Here is a 16,585-nt window from a genome sequence, read left to right on the forward strand (position 1 = left end):
AGATGAACTGGAGCAGGAGCCAGGAATGCAGGCCACCTGTAGAAGAGGTGGAAGGCAAGGAATCAGATTCTCTCCTAGATCCTCCAAAAGGGAACACAGCCCTGCAGACTCCAGGAGTCTAGTTTGCCCAAAGTGATTTTAGACTTCTAAACTCCAGAACTGTTATATAAGAGCTGAGTTGTTTTAAACCACTATTTGTGGTAATTTGTTCAGTAGCGATAAAAATCTAATACAGAAGTTTTTGAAAATTCAAAACAAAACAAAGCATTTCGTTAGTCTCCTGGGGAAAAGGGTTTATGCATTTGACAGTTTAAGTAAAAGCACAAAGTGACCACAGGTCAGAGCGTCCCTCTGGTGAATATTAAGGTGTTAAAGGACACAGGGTTTCCACACTGAGCCCTGGGGATAGCAATGCATGTTTTTTTCCTTAGGAGTCTTTTCCTCAGCACCGGGAAGTGATCCAGCATGGGGCTACCTTCCCTCCTTCCGCCTGGCCCTCCAGCTTGGGAATATGCTCAATCTTGAGAATGGGGTTTTCCTGGTGACCTTGCTTAAGCAGGCTGTTTGCACACGGAGTTGCTTTTCTTTCTTGATTCCTTTGTAGAATATTGCTGTCACAGAGCTCCATTTTCTCCATGCATCCACTACCTGTATTCCCTTTTGGTGTGTTTTTCTTTTCTCAGCTGAAAATGGATAGGCTGAGAGAAACGGCATGAGAAAGCATTGCCCATTTGCTTCATTCCACGTTCCCAAGAAATGACATCAGGCTCTCCGCTCACTTTCAGGGGGTCAGGACTGCCCTGGGCACCTCTACTTCTCTGAGATCATAGGTTATCTTCCTGGGACACTGAGTCCAGAATTTCTTGAGCAGATTTGTGGCCTCTTTTCCAGAAGGAAGAAGCAAGAAGAGCCCATTGAGTGCAGGTGCCCCCTCTTGAAAGCCAGGAGCAAATTCTGCTTAAACGTAATTGTTCTCTGGACGGCCATTTCCAAACCCGGGGCGCCGCCTGGCTTAGGCACAGCTGTGGGCTGGAATCTGTCCCTTAGGCTCCACTCAGCTAGGTAGGCGATCGCCTGCCCTGTCACTCAGGCATCAGGGGGCAGCCCCTGCATTCCTAATCAGGGATGTCGTTTCAGGGCTGCACAGACTGTCCAATGAAGAGCGCTGGTCTTAGGAGGTGGACGCTCCAGACCCCCTGGATCTTCCTTTCTGAAGCTGCCATATTTGGCCCGCGCAGCAGCTGGGAGCGGCTCCGGATGGTTTGTCCCTGATCGCTCTGGGACGATCTGCAGTAGCCCACGGAGGACACCCGAACACGCTGGAGGCGGGGAGATGGTGAGTGTGACCCGCCGGGCGTGCGCAATCAGGGCTGCAGGACCCGCTTCCACCCTCGGCTCGCGATCTGGTCTGCAGCCGAGTCTGCAGCGGGCGCCGCTCGGCCTCGGTCCCTTGGGCCCACGGGGCTGCTGGGCCAGTGACGAGGATGTCCTGAGCCGCCCCTGCGCGGGTGGCGACTTGTCCCCGCGGCCCTGAGTCCCCCGCGCTGTGCGGTGACAGCGGGAGGGTCTGCGCGGGAGGAGCGGGGTGAGGGAACCCGTCCCTCCCACTCCCCAGTGGTGCCCGGTTTTCCTGTGAATCTCCCAGGTTCAAGGGAAGCATCGTGCAAACTCTGCGACCTGTCCCCTCAGGCTAACACTGGCAGCAAACCCCGGCATCCCGGGTGCTCCTCCACATTGCCAGAGCCGTGGAGGGGGGTTCAGAGGTGCGCGGTTGGCCTTATGCTAATGAGGTGACTCAGGGTACCAGTTTATTCACACACACACACACACACACACACACACACACACACACACACGGTACCAGTTTATACACACACACACACACCCCAGACAGCAAACACATACTTTGGACTGGCATCTGCAATGGGGATAGTGGTGTCAGAATTAACTCGTGGGACACCCAGTTGGTGTTGGAGAATTGTTTAGTGTTTAGTGACACATTTGGTGTCAGAAGAAATATCAGCAAAAGACACCACAGGTCTGAACTTGTAGCTGGCTGTGGGTGACTTGTGGGAAACTGGTCAGAATTGAGCCTTGGAGCCAGGGAGCCTTTTCCCATTGTGAGGAGGGGAGAGTGGGAGTGAGCCTCGCAGGGCTGCGTCTGCACAGCAAGCGTGAGTCCTGAGCACGCTGCTTCCTTGAGTTGCTTCCCTTTTGTTTCCTGTACAGAGTGTTGTTTCTGTAAAATACTAGTTGACTTAAGCATTTCAGAATTTTATTTCATCATTCGAATGTAAGATGGCGGTTTTCTTGGTTGGAACCTGAATGGATGGAATGAGGAGGTCTGAAGAAGCAAGAGTTCTTGAAATAAATTACTTGTTTATACTAAGTTTAAATAAGATTATAAAGGCCCATAGAATCAGCATGCAGGGGAATAATAAGCCATGGTCACTTCCGATGTGTCTCCCTGATCTCAGCAAGCTCTGCACCCAGAGGTGTCCACAGGAAGAATTTTTTGGATGTTCCTTATAGCTTTACCATCTACTTATCCCTAAGCAGAGGTTGACTTGGTTTACTCCTTTTGTTTTTGAATGAGTTAATCTTGCCACTAACATACTATTACTTTATGCTGAAAAGGTGTGTGTGTGTGGGGGGGTATCTTTGCCTCCACCGTTTGCACACAGGGTTGGCCCTTCAGCCAGTTCACTCAATCATTCCACTACTCTGGTGTGGGCCTTGGGTTGTTTCAAGCTTACCTATTTATTTTTGATGTTGTTAATAGTATTATTCTTAGTGTGTCCCCAAGTACTAATGCATTATCAGTTTTTTTAACAGAATGGGATAAAAACTGCTGATTTGTAGACTGGATAAATTCAAATTGTTTGGAAATTGTGTTAGTATCTGAATTTATTGCTTGACCTCTCAAGGATGTGTGTGCTTGGTATAGTTATGTGTACTATACCAAGTACGCATCACCATATGATCGTATCATATGATTGTATCTTGCTTTTTTACTTTTTTTTTTTTTTTTTGCGGTACTGGGGAATCAAACTCAGGGCCTTGTGCTTGCGAGGCAAGCACTCTACCAGCTGAGCTATCTCCCAACTTGCTTTTTTTACTTCTTAACTTTGGCATTGAGCTTTGCTTGTAGGTGGCCTTGTCTGCTTCCTCCCCCCAATGTAAATGGTATTGTGATTTGGTTTCCAGTACGGTTGTTTGTAGTTGATGTATAGCAAAATGATGGATTTTATCTATTAAAATACTATTGTACAAACTTGCTGTAAGCCCTTCTTTTTTTTGGAACCCAGGGCCTTGTGCTTGCAAGGCAAACACTTTACCAACTGAGCTATCTCCCCAACCCTGTAAGCCCTTTTTAATTCCAGGAAATGCTTTGCTTTGCTTTGCTTTTTTTTTTAAATTTATCCAGTTCTTTGGGGTTTTCCACATTTATGAAATTTGTTAATTTTCATGATTGATGAGATAAATTTCTTTTGAGACTTTCCATGGACACATGTTAGTTAAAAGAACATGTTAATGATTTAAGGATGGGACATGGCTCAGTATCAGAACACTGGCCCAACATCAGCTTGGTCCTGGGTTGGATCCCCATCATATCTCTCTCTCTCTCTCTGTCACATGATTTTATCTCTACTTCCTTTCAGGTTTTGTTTTTGGTACGAGGGATGACTGAACCCAGGGGTGCTTAACTGCTGAGTCACATCCCAAGTCCCCCCACCTTCTTTTGGTTCTGAGGATTGAACTCAGGGGCACTCTACCACTAAGCAACATCCCCAGCCCTGCTTTATATTTTATTTAGAGATGGGATCTCACTGAGTTGCTTAGGGCCTCAGTAATTGCCTTGAACTTGTGATCCTCCTGCCTCAGCCTCCCAAGCTGCTGAGATTATAGGCTTGCGCCACCGTGCCTGGCCCCTGGGTTTTTCATCTATGTTTCTGTCATCAAGTTCTAGTTGAAATCCAGTGTGGTCTAAGGACATAACCAGTATGATTGGTTAAGGTGTGTTTTGTAGCACAAAACATGGTCTATATTGGTGAATAGTATTCCTCGTGATCTTAAGAATGTGTATTCTTGTAGTCATTGGATGAAGTATTCTGCAATCTCAAATGTCTCCACTTGATGGATGATGTTGCCGATTTCAACTGTGTCATTACTAAATTGAACCCAGGACAGCCTTACCACTGAGCTACATCCCCAGCCCTTTTAATTTTTAAATTTTGAGACAAGGTCTCCCTAAATTGCTGAGGACCTCGCTAAGATGCTAAGGCTGTTCTCAAACCTGTGATCTTCCTGCCTCAGCCTCCCTGGCTGCTGGGATTACAGATGTGTACATTCACGCTTGGCGACTTTATTGCTTTCTTGATCTGTCAATTGTTGATGGAGGTGTATTGAAGTCTCCAGATATAACTTCGGATCTGTGATCTTCCTTTCAATTCTGTTTTTGGCGCATGTGGTTCGTTGCTGTCTTTAGGAGAATACCTCTTAAGGATTTTATGTCTTCTTGAAGAACCCACTGCTTTATCATTAAATAATCCCTTAATATTTTCCTTGAGGTACAGCTAAATCTACCTGTGTCTTTATTTTGTCTTATTTTAATTCACATTTTATTGACATATAAAAGTGAATATATTTGTTAGACAAACAAGGTTTTTGGAAATTTGCATATGTTTTGTATGGTGAATATATACATTATCTCATACCTATCATCTTTTTGTGGCAAGATCATGTAAAATCTAATTTCTTAGTGATTTCCCATAGTGCAATGTCATAATTAACTACTGTCACTTTTTTGTGTAATAAGTGTCTGGAATTTATTTCTATCCAACTGAAATATTAAATCCTTTGGACGATGTCTCCTTAAGCCTCCACATTACCACATTTTTATGCATAAAATAGGTTTCTTGTAGAAGAGCACAGATTTGGTTTTGTTTTCTGATCTATTCTGGTAGTTGGTCTTTTAAATGATGGGTGCAGAAAATCCACATGCACAGTTGTTATTGATATACTTGGGTTAAAAAGTACCATCTTTGTAACTTTTCTATTTCTTTTAGTTGATATGGGGTTTTTCTTTTAAGCATCTTTTTCTGTTTTTCATTTAGTGATATCTTTGATATAATTCTACCTCTGTCTTCTATACAGGTATCAAGGATGCTTGTTTCCTAAATTTTTAGTGTTTTCCCAGTGTTCACAAAATCCATGTCAATTACTCCAAACCCAGTTTAAGATTACACTGTTCTTTCAGGGGCTGTGCAGATTTCCCTGGATTATTCTCAGCTCCTGGTCATTCCATGTCCCAGTTCTTTTCCTTTTCTTTCTTTCTTTCTTTTTTTTTTTTTTTTTTTTTTTGTGGTGCTGGGGATTGAACCCAGGGCCTTTGTGCATGCAAGGCAGGCCCTCACCAACTGAGCTATATCCCCAGACCCCCAGTTCTTTCTTGATATCATCTTATTCATGCAACTGCTTCTGCTGCTATAGTTCTTTCACCTTGGTGCTTCTCCCCCTTTGAGCAGAGTTAAGATGGTACTTAAAAGTCTTTGTCTAATAAGTTCAGGGTCTGAGGTTTCTCAGCAGTGGTTTCCCTCACTTCATTTTTCCCCTTGTGGGTAAGCCGAATTTCTTTTTTTCTCAATGTTCCTTTTATATTTTCTTCTCCGATCCCCCTCCACCTGCCCAGTCCCCAGTACTGGAGGTTGCAACCAGGAGGGTTCTGCCTCTGAGCTGTATACCCAGCCCATTGTATGTTTTATTTTGAGACAGGGTCTCACTAAGTTGCTGAGGCTGACCTTTAGCTTGTGATCCTCCTGCCTCAGCTTCCACAGTAGCTGGGATGGCAGGTGTGTGCCACCACACCTGACTTTCTGCATTCTTTGTGATTTGTTTTTGCTTTTGAGTTTGATAAGTTGATATTTAAGTAGTTTAGTGGGGCAACTGTAGAGATAATTTCTACTTCTTTTCCAGTGTGGAGGCAAGAAGTTAGAGGAGGTTGACATTCCAGTTTTCACTTGTCCCCAAGGTTTGCAGATTTGAGTCTACAAATCTCCCAATTGTTAGTGTCTTGGTTATTGGCATCAGATCTGCTATTTTGCTGCCCCATTATTCTCTCTCCCCCACACCACTTTACAACCCAGATTGTTAGCCCTTGAACTCCCTAGCCAGTCATTGGTCCAGATTGTTAGGCCACCGAACCTCCTCGCCAGTCATTGGTCCGTTGTTATTAGCCCACGAAATTCCACTACTTAAGAATGGCTCCCCGCCTTTCTCTCCCTCCTCCCCCTCCCCTCCCTCCCTCTCTCTCTCCCTCTCTCTCTCACCCTGTGCTCAGACACTCTGCCTGTCCACTTAATAAAGTCTCCTGCGTGAGTTCCCGCCTCTGGGTGGTTTCTGGGCGCTTTCATTGGTGCCGGGACTGGGATGGGCTCTTCTACCGCCCTTAGGAATCCCATCTGTCGCCCCCCACCCCGAGACGCTGGCCTCGCCTTCCATTTGCCTGGACACCCTCCTCCACATCCAGATGCTGACTGGTCTCATTCGGTAAGTGGCTTCTCCCCCGGCTTTTGGTTACCTGGGAAATGACCATTGAGTGTCTGGCACCCCCTAAGGCTCCGGTTGGGGGAACCCCCAGCCACTGGTTCCTGCAACGACGGCCGGATCCCTAGCTGACTGCTGGGGGAGCCCCGGGCTGCAGGGACTCTTCCCCGAGGGGCGGGAAAGCTCCAGACTGACGGGGACTCTTTCCTGAGAGGACGCCTCTTGCAGACCTACTCGGGTCCTGGGTTCTCTCTACGCCGTTTCCTCTCTGTGAAAGCCCCGTGCCGGGCACCCAGGCACCCCTACAGGCTTCGCCTCCACGCTTATCTGGTGGTGGTGACGACTTCCTGGAGAACTCGTCCTCTGCTCGGGTGATTCCCTGGGGCCGAGGGACGCCTGGCCTCTATATTCACCAACCCCTCTCTTGCAAAGGGCAGCTTGCTCTGTCCCCACCCAGACCCCCCTGGGTCGCCTCTTAGCTAATTTAAAAGCCCCTCGGCCTCACCCAGACCTCAAACCAAATGGCATGTTAGGTCTCAACATTTTTAGGGATCTTTTTAATTTCTGAGAGTGCTCAGGGAAATGGAAAGAGATTTCCCTACATTATCTTTGCTCTTCCTGCAAACCTGAACTTTCTCTCTCTCTCTTCTTCTCCCTCCCTCTCTCTGCCTTTCTCTTTCTTGCTCTCTCATGCTATCATTAATGGCCATTATCCTTTTTTCTTCTAGGACTTTGTTTTTCTTAAATGCTATGTATTTTGAGCTCACAATTTTGATCCTACATACCCAGATTGATGGTTTTTTGATCAGTCCTGTTTTATTCAACTTTAGAGTTACTTTTGAACATCTGTTACATTGCAATGGAGATTCACCTATAAAAGGCTACAAGGCCTTTGCTTTTGTGTTATGTGTATATCGTGTTGTCTAATGTCATGTTGTCTATGTATGTACATGATAACAAAATTGACATAAATAACAAGTGCTCATAAAATTAGAATTTAAAAAATGGATCCAGATGCCTTGATTCATGTGATTTAAAAGGTTCAATTTAAATTGGGTAAACAAATGAAAGTAAAATGTCTTTGAAATTACTTATCACACAAGTCTCTAGGTGGTCAAATTAATAAAACATTGATATCTGTAAAATGTCTAACATCAACTGTTTCTAGGACTTTTCTTCCACAGGAAAAAAAAACAGGATACTATTCAATGCACTTGTCTGATATCTTGGTTTTTACAGTAAAATCAGTAGATTTGACATGTATGGGATTACTCAAATGTGTTTGTTAGAGACATCAGATTAATTTACAAAGTTAAAATGCTAACTGTTAAATAACATTGAGTACTCTTAACTCCTTAAATTCCTGGAGTAACATAATTAAACACTATTGGTATTTTCATAGATTGGTAAAATTGCTTTGTGTCATCACGAAAAACAAGGTTACTAAGACTTAAGTCCTAACAGGTTTAATTCTATATACAAAGGGATCCAAAAGTTTCAACTGTGTTTCAATTACAGTACTGTGTATAACAAAATATTTCATCTTATTAAAATGGAGTAATTTATCTAAATTCAGAAATTTCATAAGAGTTGTTTCAGAATGTGAACAAAAGGGGGTCAACATATAGGAAAGAAAAATAAAAGGTTCTAGGTATGGAAATATATTTAGTAGAAGGGAGAAGAAAATGTTTCTGGGTAGGAAAGTCTTTCTGTGATGAAACCTGGGATGGGATCTACGGTCATTGCCTGCTGGCTCTTTCCTCACGGGGATCCAAGCCACCTTGACCGTGCCCACTCCTCCCTAGTCAATATCCACCATGGGGTGTCTCTGCCTCTTGCCATTGCCGACATCCTCACCCACCACAGAATTTGACTCTGCACAGCCTTCCCTCTACTGGCGGTGAGTCCTCAGAGCTCTTCTATGGTGGCCCTGAACTCACTCTCTCTCTCTCTCTTATGAAAACCCCAGCACTGGATCAGGGTCTCCCTCGGCTTCATCTGCAGACCTGTCAGGGATGGTGACGACCCTCACTGATGGTCTGCTCCTAGATGGGAAATCAGAGAGGTTGTGAGGATGCCCCTTCCTCTCCTGTTTCCCTTCTCCAGGCTCCTGAGAACTCTTAGCCATGGGCTCTGCCCAATCTAAAATTCTCGGTGACCCCCACCCACTTGGCTGTCTCCTCAGAAACATTTGGCCTCTCCATTTGGCTCCAGATCTCAAAACTCGCAGGCTTATTTTCCATTACAACACCGTCTGACCCCAATGTAAGTTAGGTGTATCATTTGATGTTCTGTAATAAGACCTGTTAGAACCTGATTTGTTTAAAGGTTAATATCCTGAAACATGAAAGCATTTTGCCACTTTGCCACACAAGAGGAAAGTTTAAAGCTCTTTCAGCCTTTCCTTGATGTATGTTTTAGATGTAATGTTATTGTGTTAACTAACATTCACACAGACTCAGGAAACAATGCATGTAAACTTTGTAAAATGATGTTTAAAGAGGAGGCAAAGATCAACTTCAGAATTAGAACACTTTACCTAAGATTTGTGAAGAGCCCAGCCTTACCTGAGATAAGGCTCTGCCTCCCACCCTGCTACATGTCAGAATGGCTCCAAAATAAGCCAGATTTCAGCTTATTTAAAGTTATATTCAAAAGATTGTTTTTTGTGTAAAATTACTGTGATTCAAACAGGGGAGATAATGTATAGCTCAAAATTCAAGATAGCTATTGCACAAACTAAATGTTTTACTGTTGTTAATTCCATTTTGTATTTTCCTTGTAAACTCTAACTGTTGCCTGATTAATGTTTTGCAGAAGTACTGCTTCAAGAACAAATGACCTAAATTAATTTGAGATAATTAGCCATAACCTATAGGACAGATAAGATAATACAGACCCCGATTAAATAAAAGGGGGTAAATAACTGTAAAGTCATAAACATTAAAGTTAAAACCCAGTACTCTTACTTTATGACTGCTGAGACTGACTTGCTGGATGTTTAAGATCAAACTTAAGGACAGATTAAAATACAGGGGCCAAGAAAACCAATATTTGGTTCTTGCCCGCTGAGTCAGCCTGAACCCAGGAAATGGGAGAGTTTCTCTAAGGAGCTTTGCAACTCTGGGCCACATGACCTCCTGATCAGGGAGATTATTGAGACCACTAGAGGATGAAAAGCCAATCAGTGCACCTGCTGCAAAGAGGAGGGTCTTTGAAAAAGGGAGACATCCATGATGCTTCCAGAGGAAGCCACCTCATCAAGGAGACCCTACCTAGCAAATGGCACTAAAGGAGCAAGAAGCTGCTCTCAAGTTCTCCACAAGTAACCCGTGTGGGAACTCAGCTGATCCTTAACAACAGATGAGAACAAGGTCAGTTTGACCAACTTGATCTTGAATGCCTAGCAAAACAGTTAAAACAAAAACAGCCATTCCTGGGAATTTAAAGGAAGAAACAATAGTTAAATATAACTTAAGATGTACACTTACGTTAGCCCCAAGAATAAGTAAGATTGGAGGCTACTAAAGAGATTCTTAGGTAGGAGTGCCTGATAACTCTCAAGAGAAACTGCCAGAGTCAGAAATTTTTGGTCGTTTTAAGATCTACAGATCTTCCTAAACAGAACCATGCCTGCTAATATTGCCTATGGAAGTTCCTACAAGGTCAGTTACACAAGTTCCAGAACTAGCGGACACACACAAGTTCACCAACCAATCGGCAAATCAACCACTTCTCCTTCAAGACTACTCTCTCTCTCTCCTCCTCGCTTTCTCTCTCTCTCTCTCTCTCTCTCTCTCTCTCTCTCTCTGTCTCTCTCTCTCTCTCTCTCTCTCACCCTGTGCTCAGACACTCTGCCTGTCTACTGAATAGTATCTCTCACATGAATTCCTGCATCTGGAGTGGGTGCTTTCACTTGGGAAATTCCTTTTTTTTTTAAACAACTTATGAAAACAAGAATTTTCAAAATTGCTTATTTTCTCCCCCATTGACAGAAGCAGGAAACACTTTGTCTCAGAATGTCACTGTGCAACTTTGTATGGTTGGTGGTATAACTTCAAAAATTGGTAGGACATCTCAAGCTGGGTCCCCATGAAGTCTTCTCTGTCAAGTTTGTCTTTTCTCAGCCTTCTGCAGTTTACCAGGGACACTGAAGTTTTCCTACCTTTGATCTACTTTTTGGTTTCTTTTGGAATAAGCTGAGTTTTTTTTTTTTTTTGGTGGGGGAGAGGGTCTGCCTTTTTCTCTACTTTGGAGACAGTAGATTTCTTTTGGCTCTAATTCTCTGAATCCAGAAATGTTGATTTTAAATTTGTCTTTTTTTTTTTTTTTTTGGTACCTAGGATTGAACTCAGGGGCACTCAACCACTGAGCCACACCCCCAACCCTATTTTATATTTTACATTTAGACAGAGTCTCACTGAGTTGCTTGGCACTTTGCTTTAGCATTGAACTCCCAATCCTCCTGCCCCAGCCTCCCGAGCTGCTGGGACAGCAGGTGTATGTGACTGTCCCCGGCCCTTTGTCTTTTTCTTGTGCAGATGGAAATATCCCTTTTTATGTCCTTCCATGCTGTACTGGAAAGTGAAAGTGTATGACTCCAGTTTTTGGTATTCGGTGACACTGTTAAATCCTATACACTGCTTCTGTTTGTGCCCCACATCGAGATGCATTGGGTGGCTTTCCTTTGGGGCAGGAAACTGAAGCCACCCAGGCCTCTCCTGTGGGAGTAGATTCTCACCTCAGCCTCCCGTACACCTCTAGAGGCGCCCAGGCCAGGCACATTTTCCTGCTCTCTTAAGATACAGGCTTCCTGTCCCAGAGACCTGAGCCCTCAGTCTTGGGAGTGACACCTTGCATGCCACATCCGCATCAGTGCCCATCTCAGAACCACAGCTCTGAAGTGACTAGGCCAGTGCACACCCTAAGCAGGATACGTAGACACTGACTGCCTCCAGAGTCCGTCTTTCTTGCTGGAACTTGCTAACCTGCTCTCCTGACACCACCTTGTGTTGGTACCTCTGCTACTGTGACCTATGCTGATCTGTCCATTGCTGCCTGACCTGGGAATTATGGTTCACATCACCATGTCACCAGGAAGAGGAACCACAGAAATGAGCATGTTCTCTCCCATATTTAATTCTTCATTTAAATTCTTGACCACAAAGTATGTTCCCCAAAGAAAATATAAAGTCGGTGGTGAGATTTGGTAATAAAAACAATATAAAGTAACTAATTAGAACTAATAAAAAATATTTTTAAAAAAACAAACAATATAAACATCCTGGGAATCTTCATCAAGATTCATAACTGGGGCAGTCCTGGGAGTCTCCAGGAGAACCCCGTCCGACTCATCCCCAACTTGCCCCGTAGATGACCACTCTTCCAATCCACCAGCTGATTTACCTTATCTTAACTGTGTGTGTTTTCATCAAGCATTTCTCTCTTCGGTCTGCCCCTTGAAACTTTCAGTGAGTTAAAGGAATTATGAAGAAGATCATATCTGTGTGCACATACATAGTGAGTGTCATGGGTGCTCTCCTGGCCTCATGGTCCCACAGTGCTAGCACTTGAGGTGGGGCCTGTTTCCTCCTCAGCTCCAGGGGTTGCGGTGTCCAGGCTTTGTTGAGGTTAGTTTTCAGTGCTGTGAAGAGGAGCCTGCCCGCCTCCAGGAAGTGGCAGCGGAAGGCAGGGTGAGCCTACGCTGTGCTGGCCGGACTCCGCGCCCACCCAGGTCTTGACACTCAGGTTGCCCTTGACTGTTGCCTGGGCCGAGGCTGAGGTCTTTTCTGTGTGTGGAGTGTCCAGTCTCTTTTGGCCTGCACATTAATCCTTTTAATTGCAGATACTTTTTCTTGTACTTTTTCTTCCTTCCTTAATGTTCATACATTAACACACACGTTTTCTCTTTCCCATGGAATAGATGGGAATATGACACATGTTTCCAGGTATATGCCAGCTTGTCCCTGCCTCATCTGTTGAGAGATTGTGGCTCTGCCACTGTCGTGCGATGGCTCCTCCATCACAAGCCAGAGCTCTTTACATGTGGGCCCACTGAAGACTGTGTTTCTTACCTGTACTCTATTTTTAGTCTCTGTGATAATAGTAGCTATATCAGGTGAGCTGTCACTTTCTAATTCCAAAGATTTTTAAATGTTGTTGCACATGGAACATTTTTTTCTTTTTTTGGTACTGGGGGTTGAACCCAGGGGTGCTCAACCACTGAGCCACATCCCCAGCCCTTTCTTAATATTTTATTTAGAGATAGGGTCTCATTAAGTTGCTTAGTGCCTCGCTTTTGCTGAGGCTGGCTTTGAACTTGCCATCCTCCTGTCTCAGTCTTACGAGCCACCAGGATTACAGGCGTGCACCACTGCACCCAGCACATTGCACATTTCTTATACCCATCAGAGTGTGAAAAGTAGTATGTATTTGTTTGTTTTTTCACTAGTCAAGGTGTGTTTGGGGAATATTATTGATATATGTGAAAGGTGACATTTTGGTAACATTAACTCTTTCTAAGATCATGTGCCATCCTTCCCCTTATTTAATTGCCCTTTGACATCATCCAGCAAAAACTAATGTTTTTGCATTGCTGTAGTGAGATATTCTTCATGAGAGTTACTTAATATCTAATGAAGTTTGTAAGAAACCAGTGTGGGTTTCCAAATAGTCTCTCAGTGCAGTCAGTAAGGGTGCCCTCATAAATAACAAGATGTGACTAGAGGTATTAAGTTGTATCTGTCTGTCCAACTCATAAAAGTTTCCTCATCCAAAACGTATTTGGGGGTGGGACTGATGAGGTAGGCTGATGAGTGTGTCAGGATCTGGCAAACTTTCAGGGAGACCACAGTAGTTAAATTAAGAGCATATTGTTAGCATGTTCTGTTTGGGAACACTGAGCCCCTCTTTCCAGTTCCACTAGCAGGCCCATTCCACTAGCAGTTCCCAGATACTGGCAAAGGTCGGACTTTGTTTAGGTATTTCTAAGAACATGGGGTTTCAGGACTGCTGGTATTAACTCTTGTGCAGAGTAAGTAGTAGGACTTTGTTATGGGAAGTATCCCAGACCCACAGTATAGTCAGAAGTTGGGAAGATCCAGGAGCAAACTGTGTTCCTCTTTAACCGTTTTGTCAACATATAGTTCCAGACCAGCATCGGAATTGCTGTGTGAGAGGATGTGAGTGTGGAGGGGAGTGTGAGTGTGGAGTGAGCCTTTGGAGAACACAGCATCATGCCAACTTTTTATGCCTTCCTCTTGGAAATGTATGTGGGATGCTTTAGAGTCAGTGACCTTTGAGGATGTGGCTGTGAATTTCACCCTGGAGGAATGGGCTTTGCTGGATCCTTCCCAGAAGAAACTCCACAGACATGAGATGCTGGAAACCTTCAGGAACCTGGCTTCTGTACGTAAGGATGACTTTCATCCTTGACTTAGTCAATTGAAGAACAAGTATTTCTTGCTCACCAGGACTGTGTCATGATACAGAAGATGGAAAGGGAACATTTGGGTGAATATACCGGGGATGGTCACATTATACTGTGAACCTACCTAGGAGTTTAATAATTTTTTATAATATTGTAATAATTCATATTTTCTGGGTCTTCATCTTAGGAAAAGAAAGGGAAGACCAGAACATTAAAAATATGAACAAAAATCCCAGGAGGAATCTCAGGTAATTTGCACTCACAAGAGAAGGCAATACCCCTTCTGCATCTTGGAGTCAGAGGGAACTTTAAAAACAAGCAAACAGTACTATTAACTCCAACTTCAAACTGATTTGATCTCAGAAAATTTTTCTCCAAATATACCTTATGGTTAGCACCCATAATTGGAAAATCAGAAATGAGAAATTTCCCAGTATTGGGAACACCTGGAGCACTGACATGATGTCACATGTGACACTTTCAGATGCTTCCCTATGACACATGCTTTGTCCTGTGCACAGAATCACCAATAGTGCTGTGAGATACTGCCTACAAGGCTTGGGGATAAGGCATTTATGATACAAAAGTGAACATTGTATTTTGACTGAGTCTCATCCTCAGGCTAATTCATCATGTGTATGCAAACATTTCAGAATCCAGATGCTTTTGAACCCAAGCATGTAGCATCAGGAAAACTCATTGTATTTAAATGTGGTTTAGATATTCAGTGTTTGCTAAATTGTTTACTTTGAAACAGTATTAGGATACTCTGTGACATTATCACTGTAGTGAAAATATCTGTCCTTGAGCCATCCTGCAGAACCTTCAGTCCATTCAGGTTCACGAATTCTTACAGGGCATAAACCCCATAATTCTTGTGTTAAGTCATTAAGAGACAAAATCTTAGTAATTTGCTTCTCATTTTTCCCCCAGCAGTCAAGTGTTAGGGAAACTCTGAACTTGAAGAAGGTAGTCAACATAAAGAATGTGGAAGTAGAAATCTTCAGCTGGACTCCAGATCCTATTGTGAACAAAAAAATTCTTCCTTGAATAAAACCAAGTGAAAGCTATGCATGTGGAGATCCTTCTTGATCATTCATCTCTAAATGTGCCCTCAAGTGCTCATACCAGACAGGAACCACATATCAGGAATATGGAAAGAGTTCACATACATGCCTAAATGTGAGGAAAACCTTCATTTATTCTCAATGCAGCATCAAAAGACTCACACTGAAAAGAGGCACCAGGAACATGAGCAGGGTGGGAAAAACTTAACTTGTCCCAGTTCTATTCAGATACACAAAGGAGTTCTCACTGGAGTCAGATCCTTCGTGTGTATGCAGTGCGGAATAGGCATTAGCTATTCTCATCACATTAAAATACATGAATAGACTTGAGAGAAAACCTGTGTAAATTGTACACCTCGTGGGAAGCCCACTGTAATTCCACTTCCTTCAGAAGACTTGGAAGAATTCACAGTGAAATGAAACCCTGTAAGCTGTGTGGGAAAGCCTTCAGTTATTCCAATTACCTAAAAAAATATGGAAGAAGCTCACCCTGCAAAGAAACCGTGTGTCTGCAAGCCATGTGGGAAAGCCTTCATTTCCCCTCTTCCCTCTGAAAACATGAAAGAACTCACTATGGAGACAGACCCTCCAAATGTAAGCAATGTGAAAAAGGCTTAAGTTGCTCTTGTAACATTAGTGAGCTGTGTGGGAAAGCCTTCCTTCAGTTCACTTCCTTTCACAGACATAAAAGAACTCACACTGCAGAGTAACCCTGAATAAAGACTGTGGAACAACTTCCTTATCACATGACCTTCTAGGCAAACATGCAAATACACAGTGGCAAGAACTTGAATCAGGATAAAACAGATGGGAATGCCTGTAGTCATCTTGGCTCAGCATATGCATTTAAAATAATTCTTTATGGAGAGAAACCCAGAATAGATGTGCAGAAGTCTTCAGCTGGCCCACATGTAAAAATGCACATTGGTTGAGAATCACATATGAAAAACACAAGAAAGTTGCCATTTGTAACAAACAGTTTAAAAGTCTGAAAATTCCTCAAGTAGTGGAATCCTATAAATGTAATTAATTTTAAGTAAGACCTTGAACTGAAATGATCTGAGAATGCTTGAAAAAAATGTACTACCTAAAAGAAATGTATTAAAAAGTATAAATATATTGTATTCATCTGTGGCTTATGCTTAAAGGAGAACTCTTCACTATATACTTCTTTTTGTTTGTTTGTTTGGTACCAGGGATTGAACCCAGAGGTGCTTTATCACTGAGCCACATTCCTGGCCCTTTTTTATTTTTTATTTTGAGACAGGGTCTTGCTAAGTTGCTTAGGGCCTCACTAAGTTGCTGAGGCTGGCTTTGAACTTGTGATTCTCCTGCCTCAGCCTCCCAAGCTGCTAGGATTATAGGCATGCACTTCCACGCCCAGCATTCTAATTTTCTCATTTTTAAAATTCTATTTCTAATTTATTTGTAATTTTTATATTTCTAATTTTTATTCTTTAAAATAAGGCTTGAGTTGACATAGTTCTCCAAGATTTGTTTAGGCAATGGTGTGTGAGTTTAATAGGCAGTGTCTTTTTTTTTT

General features: G+C 43.2%; 1 long non-coding RNA gene and 1 pseudogene across 1 annotated transcript; both read left to right on the plus strand.

Moving 5' to 3' along the window:
• Window positions 1–911: 911 nt before the first annotated feature.
• LOC124968292 (zinc finger protein 14-like) overlaps window positions 912–16,585 on the plus strand; it is a 34,353-nt pseudogene continuing 18,679 nt past the window's right edge.
• Window positions 6,452–16,193, plus strand: LOC124968294 (uncharacterized). Its single transcript, XR_007105661.1, has 3 exons — window positions 6,452–6,549; window positions 14,163–14,223; window positions 14,909–16,193. It is a non-coding gene; the product is annotated as an uncharacterized LOC124968294 (long non-coding RNA).

This window comes from Sciurus carolinensis, chromosome 17 (assembly GCF_902686445.1).
Source record: "Sciurus carolinensis chromosome 17, mSciCar1.2, whole genome shotgun sequence".
Taxonomy (NCBI): domain Eukaryota; kingdom Metazoa; phylum Chordata; class Mammalia; order Rodentia; family Sciuridae; genus Sciurus; species Sciurus carolinensis.